The sequence below is a fragment of the Pseudopipra pipra genome, chromosome 6 (genome assembly GCF_036250125.1).
Source record: "Pseudopipra pipra isolate bDixPip1 chromosome 6, bDixPip1.hap1, whole genome shotgun sequence".
Taxonomy (NCBI): domain Eukaryota; kingdom Metazoa; phylum Chordata; class Aves; order Passeriformes; family Pipridae; genus Pseudopipra; species Pseudopipra pipra.
The window spans coordinates 22,791,640-22,802,506 of record NC_087554.1 but is presented as its reverse complement, the minus strand read 5'-3'; the positions used below and the strand labels follow the sequence as shown (position 1 = coordinate 22,802,506).

General features: G+C 38.8%; 1 long non-coding RNA gene across 1 annotated transcript in view; it reads left to right on the top strand.

Moving 5' to 3' along the window:
- Positions 1-1,956: 1,956 nt before the first annotated feature.
- LOC135415703 (uncharacterized) overlaps positions 1,957-10,867 on the top strand; it is a 32,055-nt gene continuing 23,144 nt past the window's right edge. The window contains exon 1 of the long non-coding RNA XR_010431245.1: positions 1,957-3,258. This is a non-coding gene — a long non-coding RNA (uncharacterized LOC135415703). The remainder of the gene's footprint in view (positions 3,259-10,867) is intronic.

The following is a 10,867-nucleotide window of genomic DNA, read 5'->3' as shown; positions in this document are numbered from 1 at the left end:
GAGAGTTGTGCATAAGGAAGCATGTGCTGTCCTCTCTTACCATTGGAAAACAGCACTTTCGTGCAATACTACACTTTGCATCACCCTGAAAATTCATAGAGAAATTCTCTGCTGATTCTCTTAGTGAGTGCCTTGTTCCATTATGAGACTGACAGAGAATCTGTTAATAGGACAAATTCAAACTAAACAAACAAATCAACGAGAAAGGGTTTTAATGTTTTCACAGTTAAGTGGAGGTCAGCTCTGTCTGAGAGATAAGTAAAACTGGCATGTATTGACTTGCTGGATTGGTGCATATTTGGCTACATCAACATCTAGCAGAAGTCCCTTATTTTTTGAGTTTTGCAATTTTTTCTGAACCTAATGAATACAAATGCTTATATTTTCAACGCGGAGTGACACTCAAACAACTGCAATTGTGTGATTGGAACTGCTAAAGAATTTAGCTAATTTTTAAACAGGATGATTGGTTTAGAGCATATCAGCATAATCCAGACAATGTATTTTAAGTCTAATACTGTGATATAAATATTATATCCATATGTACAGCTATATGCAGCCACTGGGGCTAGGTCCTCCTCCTCTGTCTCCACGTTCCTAGTTCCACCAGGAGAATTCAGTTTATCTGAGCTAGGAAACAGTTCTAGTAGAGTGAAATTTTCTGGTTTTCCATTAAATTTGGACCTCCCTTCAGACAGACTCTGTAGCTTTACCCCTTTGGCCTGAGATAGTGTATTTTAAAACAGAATTGTGCATATATTAAAATTATGGCTTCTTTGTAACAGTTCTAGGCAGCACGTAAGATTTGAGAGGAACAGACCATTCCTCCTGCCTGGTTCTCATTTCAGGCTGCCTCTGATAAGAATTGTTTGAACTAAAGAGTGTGATGCCTGAGATAGCAGCACCAGCAAATTGCTTGTATGCAATGTGTTAACATGTTGAGAATGTAAGATCTGCATATGCCCAGTGCTTTTCATCCTGTTCAGATTCAAGTATATATAAAAATGTGAAGGATAGCACTAGCTTTAAATCACTCTACATGTTCAAGGCCTTAAATACTAGTTGTTCTGAACAGAAAACCCTGCACAATGATTTATGATACATAGAGGAATAAAGATTTCTTTCTTAAGCTTCTATTTTACAGGGAATAAAATTATATAATTGTGTCTGGGTGGCTTAAACACAGTGCAGTAAAACAGAGTGTTCCTCCTCATTAATGTTGTTTTAGCTTCATCCAAGACTAATAGTGATCGATTGTGTTATTGTATTATGACTGTTTGGTACCATTTGAAATTATTTTTATGGGCACTCACATCTCTTAATATGAAGAAAAATTGTACTGTACTTACCAGGTTCAGCTTTTGAGTCAAGAACTGAATGTACACAGAGACTGAATTTCCTTCTTGTGACTTAAGTAAGACCTGCTGTGCACTAAAGGTGATGACACTTGAAGGAATCCTGTTTTGCCACTGAAACAATTTAGAGACTTTCTGCTTGAATGTTAGTAATGTAGTTTTTAATTTTTTTTAATACAGAAATCAAATTTCAGAAGATATTTTTTTGGCTTGTACAGTTCTTGGATTCCTGTAAAGATGACAGTAAAAGGCTCATGAAATAAAGGGACCGTTACACACCTATAGGTGATGGAGCCAAGGGAGCTTTGTAGCTGAAAGTTGTTTCATCTTAGTGCGGGCCATGATTACAATCCATGGACAGATTTGCTCATGAGACTTTCCCTTCCACTGTTTTCTCACACATTCTGTCTCATTTTTAGATAAATGTTCCAGTCTTTTTAATATCAGATGAACATTGCATAGAACATGAATCTATGTTTCCCTATCTGAATGTTCATGACTTGAATGCTTCTTAAATTGTGTCGAGCAGAGTGTAGCCAGATTCTGATGAGTACAACCATATGAACAATGCTTCTATCAGCCCCTTAAAGCAGATAAGCCCATGAATAATTCAGCACAGGAGAGTGCCTGGCTCTTCTCTGGTAGCTTCACAATGGGTCACAAGTGACTAAGCTCAGAAGAGGATGTTTCCTCAGTACGGTTAGTCTTCCTTTAACACTACTGAATTAGCACTTCTGTTTTATTGCACCCTGAAGCTAAAATGGTTATTAGGTTACAGAACAAGCAAATTATTGCTAAATGCCTTGGGCAGATTATTCAAGAGCTTCTGACTATCACTTTATTAACTACACTTTATGTCATCAGAAAATCTTAAGGTTGGAAAATTGGTAAAAAAGACAAATGCTACCATAAAAATCAAAAAGGAGTCTGCAGAGGTAAGAAAGGAAAGTATCATTAAGGAACTGTCTAGGTTTGGCATGTATGTTATGTGGCATGAGCATAACACATCAGCCATTGTTCTTATGTCACAGCTGTTCAAATTGTTTATGTAGGATTTATTTTTTATTATGAGATGATTAAAAAATACAATTTGAAATTTAACTTGAATATAATCTGCAAAAAATGTTAAAAAATCCCCATTCTGAAGCTCAGTGGTGCTGCAAAGAGATCCTTTCAATTGCACTAAGCTTGTTCTTTACAGACACCCGAGTGAGGGCAAACAGGGGACTATTTTCCTGGACCAATTTCACAGTTAAATTACCCTCTCTAACCCGGCTTAGAAATTTTAGAAGGAGCTCTTGCTGCTTGATTAGTTCTTCGTGATCCTACCTTCCAGATACAGGGCTCTGAACAGCAGTGCCTTGACTGGAGTCATTACACTCAGACTTTTAGGAGCCTTCCAGGAGCTCCATCATACGGAGCCTTATGATGCTGTCCCAGAATATTGTTTTACAGATGAGTTTTACTGACCTGGTGTATAGTGCAGGTACCTCAGCAGGTGCCTCAGGGTAACTGAGTGGCTCAATGGCATGTCGGTCTAAGCAGGAGAATGAGCAGCAGCTCTTAGAAGTGCAATTGCAGCCAAAGTTATCACCTTGGGAAATTAGAGTCTATGTCACTTTGGGACATAGTTTTTCAGCCTGAACACTTATAGGTGTATCTCCTGGGCATTTAAACCTGCCTGCAAGTTCCTCTGAGCCACTGCTACAACACATTCTCTGTCTTCTTCCTCTTCCATGAGTTGGAAGGGGTGACCAGAGCCCTGATGTGAAGGATGGAGGTGCAACAGACTGACCCAGGTGCAAAAGTGGATGGACAGTGCCTGAAGACAGCCCAACACCAGCCTGTCACAGATGGATGAATCCATCTATTTGGATGACTGCAGTAGGAGCTTTAAGGGCAAGTATCTGAGTTTCAGGTTTATTTGACTATGTATGTGATGCTTTATCTTGTAGCCCTACACATGTAACACTAGATTTTGCAATCTCTCTTGCCAATCAGAGTGAGGAATTTCTAAAAACTGAGGAGTGTGGGTGAAATTTTATGTTCATTTTTAGAATCATCAAGAGTAAACAATCTCAATTCTGTTGAAGTTTGTATGACACCTTGTGAAGGTGCTTGGATGTGTTTAACAGGTATGCCTTTTTATATAAACTGTTGTAGTGGGTTTCTGTGGCTAGGTGTTGGTGATGGGGGCTACAGGGGTGCTTCTGTTAGAAGCTGCTAGAAGCTTTGCCTGTCTGGTGGAGCCAATGCCAGCCGGCTCCAGGATGGGCTTCCTGCCGCTGGCCAAGGCCGAGCCAATAAGGAATGACAGTAACACCTCTGTGATAACATATTTAAGACCAGAAAGATTTTGCGCAGCGAAAATTCCAGCCAGGGAAGAGCAGAGTGAGAACATGTGAACAACAATGCACACACCAAGGTCAGTGCAGAAGGAGGAGGAGGAGGAGGAGGTGCTTCAGGTGCTGGAGCTGTGGCCCCTGCAGCCCGTGGTGCAGACCATGGTGGAGGAGCTGTGTCCCTGCAGCCCATGGAGGACCATCGGGGTGCAGAGACTCACCTGCAGCCCATGGAGGAGCCCATGCTGGAGCAGGTGGATATCCGAAGGATGCTGTGACCCCGTGGGAGGCCCATGATGGAACAGAGTCCTGCCAGAGACCTGCAGCCTGTGAAGAGAGGGGCCATGCTAGAGCAGGTTTTTCCTGGGTAGGATTTGTGGCCCCTGTGGGGGACCCGTGCCGGTATAGCTCATTCATGAGGGACTGCACCCCATGGAAAAGTGATCCACAGGACAGCAGTTTGGGAAGAACTGTTGCCTGTGGGATGGACTCATGCTGGAGAGGTCCATCAAGGACTGTCTGCTGTGTGAGGGACCCCATGGGAGCAGGGGAAGGACTCCTCTCCCTGAGCAGCGGTAGAAAGAACAACTGACCATAACCCCCATTCCCCATCCCCCTGCATTGCTGGGGGGGAGAAGGTAGAACTTGGAAGGAAGGAGGAGTGGGAGGAAGGTGTTTTTAAGATTATTTTACTTCTCACTCTTTTGATCTGATCCTGTTTGTAACAAATTTAATTAATATCCCCACTTTGAGTCTGTTTTGCCCATGATGATGACGAGTGTCTTCTCCCAGCTCTTATCTCACCTCATGAATCCTTTGTTGGTGTTTTTTTTTTTTTTTTTTCCTCTCCTCTGTCCAATTGCAGAGAAGAGAGCTTTAGTGAGTACCTGGCATCCAGCCAGGATCAACCCATTGCAATTGTGTACACAAATATAAATCACATAAAAAAGGCACAGAGGACTATCTTAACTCATAAGACAAGGATTTAGCAGAAAGTCAGTTATTACAATCATGTTATGTTAGAAATAAATAATGTTTAAACTTTTAGAGAAACATAAGTAACTTCTCAAAACCGGAGTGTTCAGAAATAGGATACAGCCAACAGAATTCTGCCTTTCCCAACCCTGTTGGGAACAATCTCAGGACCAAAATTGCTAATAAATATATTGCACATTTTATGACATGCAGCAATCAATTACTACATAAAAAGGAGTAATTTGGTGACATTTTAGAGCTCTAAATAGACAGAGAAGCCTACCTAAAGTATAAAGAATCTCAAAATAGATGCACAGATTTTCCACGTTGGGATGCTTTCTCATTTTCTAGGGGATTTTATTAACAGGCACTAACTTTCAGTCAAAGAGCCTGAGGAGAGCCTTGCACTTTTAGCTGGTGCTGAAATCAATAAACTGATAAAGAATGAGTAGCATAAAGCTGAACCAACAGCAACGTGGTAGGGGAACAATCAGGAAGAGCTTTTTATGAATGCAAAAGACAAATTCTCCATGTTGCAGACAGCTCAGACCTTACACATATATCAAACATATATACTGCAGTATATATATATCTACTCAAACAATGCTCTTGTTCCTTTGAAGCACTGCACATGCCGTGGAACCCAACTTTTAGCTTGATTTGGTTTAATTGGTGCTTAATTTGTTTAATTTTTGTTAGTGTGTCTAAAAAAATAATTTTTAATTTCTCTAACCACCCACCCAAACACTAGGTTCCAGAGACGATAAAAAAGTAGTTTCAACCAATTCAGAATTCTGCTAATTGTTCACAATATGATTTTCTGGAATATGTGTTATATGATGATCTGAAGGCACTTTTCCAAGATAAATGATACTAGGAATCTATGTGTACAGTACAGGGATAGTCTCTAAGGTGAAATTCATGGTATAGTCTATGGAGACTGAAGTGCTGCTCTTTCCTTGCTTTTAAATCCTTTTTTTTAAACTCCATCCCCCCCCCCCCGCCCCCCCCCCCAGTATGTAGAATCTTCTGTATAAAGGAAAAGATTACATGAAACCATTTTGGATATTGGGTTGACAGCTCCATGGTGAAAGGTACTCTGCTAACCATCTCATAGGCAGAGGTGTTGGCAGTATTGCATCTTCTGTAAGATAATGACCTGCACAGATTTATGAATAGAATGGTATTAAGATGATCTAGTCGAGTCAAGCTCTGAAGGAAGGTAAGGTTTAGGGAGGGTTATGTTTGGGTTTTGGGGCCCTATTTAGTATGTTATTCCACCATATTCCATAGTAACAGAAAAAGTGAAAGGCAGATGCTGCCTAGGGTGTTTTTTCCTAGCATGATGACGTTTTCTGTTTGTGAGATCAGGAACCTAGAGCCTAGGAAAAATTAAAGAAAAAAAACCCAACATAAAAACCAATTAAAGGAATAAAGATGAGTAATTTTAATAAGGCTGCTATGAAGCTAAATCTATCGAACAGTCAAATTTCAGTATTCATTAGTTTGCAACACAGCAACAGAGCTGCTTTGGGAAAAGGTTAAAAGGTTACAGCTGTTGCCATGCCAGTGGCCTCCACACTGAGACTCTCCAGCAGATCCCTGCTTTCCTGTCCATGGGCTTTTGTAAGGGGAAGGACACTGACCTTACTCTCTTAAGTTAGCCTGGGATTGAACAAAAGATATCATGAAAAAGTAATTGTATGCAACTTGGGTGATATTAGGCAATGTAATTTCCAGTATTAATTGAGTTTCCATACTGTGCCCAATAAAGTTTTAGCAGACTAAAGCATGGCAAATTTGTGGACCCAGCAGGTTGCCTGTTCATATAACACTACCATGTGCATAGTATTTAATGAAATAAGGGTGTAGAGCATCATATTTATATTCCATCTGATCCCTCTAGGCCTGCATAACCTTATGGCTGTGGACAACGACTAAAGGTGATGGTAAAGAAGCCAGGAATAGATTTGGATGTAGCAAATGATAACAAATTAGATAGAATCCACATGCAATAACTTATTCCCCTCTGAAGCAAGGGGAAAGATATGCAGATAAAATGTCAAGAGTTAAACTAGAGCCATAGTGATGGATATAGCTCAGAAACAAATAATGCATATTGAGTGGGTGTACAGAAAACCAGAATCTGACTGATTTAAAAGTGAGTCTGAACATGATTTTGTATCGAGACTGATCTAGAGGTATTTCTCTTATCCTTTAAACTTCTTGAACTGAACAAGGACATTGCAAACAGCATAATATGTTAACAAAGATAAGTTGCACAGTCCTAGTTGTAGGTTTCCATGGCAATACTCACTGAAACTCTGTGATTCACCAACACTGAAGCTGACAATTATGAGGCAAAGAGAAACCTGCCTTTCTCATTGCTCATCTAAGGAAAAAAAAATAATTCTGTGCTAACCATATGTAGTGCAAGTTTTCCCTTACAGATCACAATACATTTTCTGCAAAGGTTATAAATGTCTGGATACCATCCAGGATGGCACATTTTCAAGTTCTCTTAGAATCCTTCAGACATGCTCATATTAATGTGAATGGCCAAGACTTTATGACCCATACCAGATTTTAAAGCGTGTGATCACTATTTACTTAGTGGTAACATAAGGTTTGCTAGGTTAGGAATTTCAGTTTCCATTTATGATCAGAGGTTTGTGAGGATTGTACATATCTAAAAATTCATTATTTCTTTATTGTTTAGGATTACAGTTGATTCTTTTACATGGTGGTTAATGAAGATAGAAAAGAAGGCAAAAGAAAGAGAGGAATAAGATTCAATTTAGCAATCTAAGGTCTAGATGAAGTTCAATGAAATTTTGGTGCTTTTTGGAGAGATTTGAAAGAGAAGAAACATAGCTGATATAGATCAGCAAAATAAGGGTTTTCCCACAGAGCTCGGAGGTGTAAGAAGGTGCGCCATTTGTCTTCATAATTTTTACTACTTTGACCTTGAAGTGAAATTAAACTTCCTTATGAGCTATCTTGAAAATCCTGGTTTTGGCAAAACCACAAAGCCATTCTTTCTTGCTGTGATTTCACATTGCTCGTTCTTCTCTTCAGCAAAAAAATCAACTGAGCAAAACAGACTGAATATAAAAAAAAGAATAAAACTACATGATGCTTAACCAGACTCTCTTAGCAATCATAGTCTGAGTGAAAATTCTGCTTGGTTGACCGGATTTTAAGTTACCCATGTTTTATATTTTCTGATGTCTCCCTACCCCACAGCAGTGACATTATTTATTTATATTATTTATGGATTAAATATTGCAACTTGAATTTAGTTTTGTTGCCTTTAAGCAAGAAGTCTGTCTCAGCAGGTGCATTGCAGGGTTATTAGAGAATACAAAATAACAGCTTTCCGACTGGATTTTTTTTTGCTCTAAAGTAGCCAGATTCCTACAACTTAAAACTATGTAAAGGTAAATATTATTATTGTGGTTGCCATTATTATTGTAATTATAATATTTCTTTTCTGGGAAATGATTTTACAGATCTGGACCAGTCTTAAATCAGAGTACTTAACAGTTCATTAATTCACTAATGATGCTGAGCTCTGTTATTAGAATTTTTTCATATGGGCTAAGACTGGTCTGATGGGCAAAAGGTCTGATGGGAAAAAGGCCTAATGGGCAAAGGATCAAACTCAATCCTGAATTTACTGAAAGAGCTCCTGATCCAAAGGAAGCAGCAGTGGATTGCTGTGTTGCCAGTATGATATTTCATTCTGAAGTAGAAGATGTCAGCCTGTTAATCACGTTGATGACTTGTCTGTCGCCTTATTAGTGTTTGCTTAATATTGTAATACCAGGTTCTAGTCACTTGACTGATTTTAATGGTTGTGATAGGAAATATAATCTATTTACTATTGCACAACTTTTTGAGCTTCCTATTTCAGAGGGTAATATAATACTGAGGATGATTCATAATCTCTAGCAATTTGGTACTGAGTTATTGTGAGAACAAATTACAGTTATAAATGAATGGCTAACTTGAGCTGCAACTAATCATAGAATCATAGAATATATTGACTTGGAAAGGATGCACAAGGATCATCGAGGTTCAGCTCCTAGTCCTGCATGGCACAACCCTGAGAATCCCACCGTGTGCTGGAGAGCATTGTCCAACAGTTCTTGAACTCTGTCAGGTTTTGTGCTGTGACCAGTTCCTTGAGGAGCCTGTTCCAGTCCCCAACCACCCTCTGGGTGAAGAACCTTTTCCTGACTCGTATTCAACTTGCCATCAAGCAGGATGCCCAGGTCCCTTTCTATGTTGCTGCTCTCCACTCTCTCATTCCCCAGTCTGTACGTACACACAGGGTTGCCCCAACCCAGGTGCAGAATCTGGCACATGTCTTTGTTATGCTTCATATAGAGATGTTGAAGAGAACTGACCCTAAAATGGAGTCCTATAGAACCCCATTAGTGCCTGGTCACCAGCCTAATGTAAACTCATTTACTATTATCCTTTGTGCTTGAACTGATCCAGTTGCTCACTCATTGCATGATGTGTTTATCTATTTTTTTTCTGATGTTTACCTAATATTTAGAATGCCACTGTATCTTTTCACTTCTCTCATATGACTGAAATTATATTCATTTCTCTGCACCCTGCCCAAGTTTACTAGGGAAAACTAGAGAACTCTGCTTGAAACATTCATACTTCTCCCGAAACATGGTCATATGTATTCCTACCTTTAGTCTGTTAAAGTAGAATCCTTCCCAAATCATCCTATTTTAAAACAATGTCAACATGAGCATACAATATGGAGATTCAGACTGACATGCACAAAATATTTTACTTAGATTTTATGCCTGAAAATTTGTCTGATATTTATTGTAGAAAATTGCAGGTTTAGAAAATAGCACGTTCTAGAAAGAAAAATACTCTGCCAGAAATTCCACCACCTGCCTCATGATGGCTAAGTTACAGACAACAGATTATTTTTAAATAGATAGCATTGTTAGAAGGTGCTTTAGAAAATGAGCCTTTTTTCATGTTAAATGAAATAGGTTTTCATTGATATAGTTTTGTAAAACAGGGATATTTCTGCAATATTATTTTTCTAGATAAAAAGAAAAAAAGAGAAGTCTGTCTGGCTTACACCAGACTGTTTATGTTCTTGAGTGACAAAGTAAAATGACATCTAGCAGTAATTTCAGAAGACTGGGCAAATCCTGCTCCTCAGAAATATGTGATTTATTTGGGGAAGCAAAGAGTGAGGGGTCTGTGTGCAGTGTGAGCTTTCAGATGAAATATAAAATGAAAAGCCAGGCTGCTTGCATTCATCAAAGAGCTCATGGTGCTTTTCACAGGACAGAAATTCTTTCTCCAAACTGTAGTGTAAATCTTTTTAATCAAACACTGTATCTTAATTATCAAATTACTGGAAGATGATCTAATTACCATCTGCTAATGTGCATGCCCTCCTACACTGACACAGTAGACACCACTTTTTGTTATAGGTTGTTGTTAACTGTTGTTAAACAGTCACCACATTTCTATGAATATATATTTTCTCAAATGTGTAAATTCTATTGGCATTCCATGAGAGAAAAAAGTTATTGGACTCCATTATTCTGACAGGAAGAGAGCGGCAAAAATATTTGTCAGTGGGCCAAAAATTGACCACAAATAAAATAAGCATTGTGAGAACAGCTATGGGTGCATTCAACTGAAAAAAAAAATTAAAAGCTGTCTACAATCCTTACACTCCAGCACATAAGTGAACCATTAGCTGTTGGAGTCAGGAAGAAAATTGCTTCAGAGGTGTCTTATTTCAAAATTGTCCCACAGTTGATAAGAACTAAACTCCTTACATTTTCCAGGTTTATACTATCTTCCCTGTCTCCACTATAAAATTTCCTTTGCCTCTTATGCAAATATAACTATGTGACGGGCACACAGTTGCTCAGGGGAGGTGTTAAGAGTTATTAATACAAAGGCATTTTGTTATTTTTAATAATATTATTCTGATGGGAAAAAAACAGCAAAATATTTGTTAGTAGGCCAACATTTTTCTATTTTTAAAATATGGCTTATGAGACCAAATGACTTATAAGGCCCTTGAGAAGATTTCTTCAAGTATCTGAAGGCTGAGTATGGTGCTGAACCCACGTGCTTGGCAAAATAGCTTCCACTGCAGCCTGCTTCATACTTATGTATGCTTATATATTT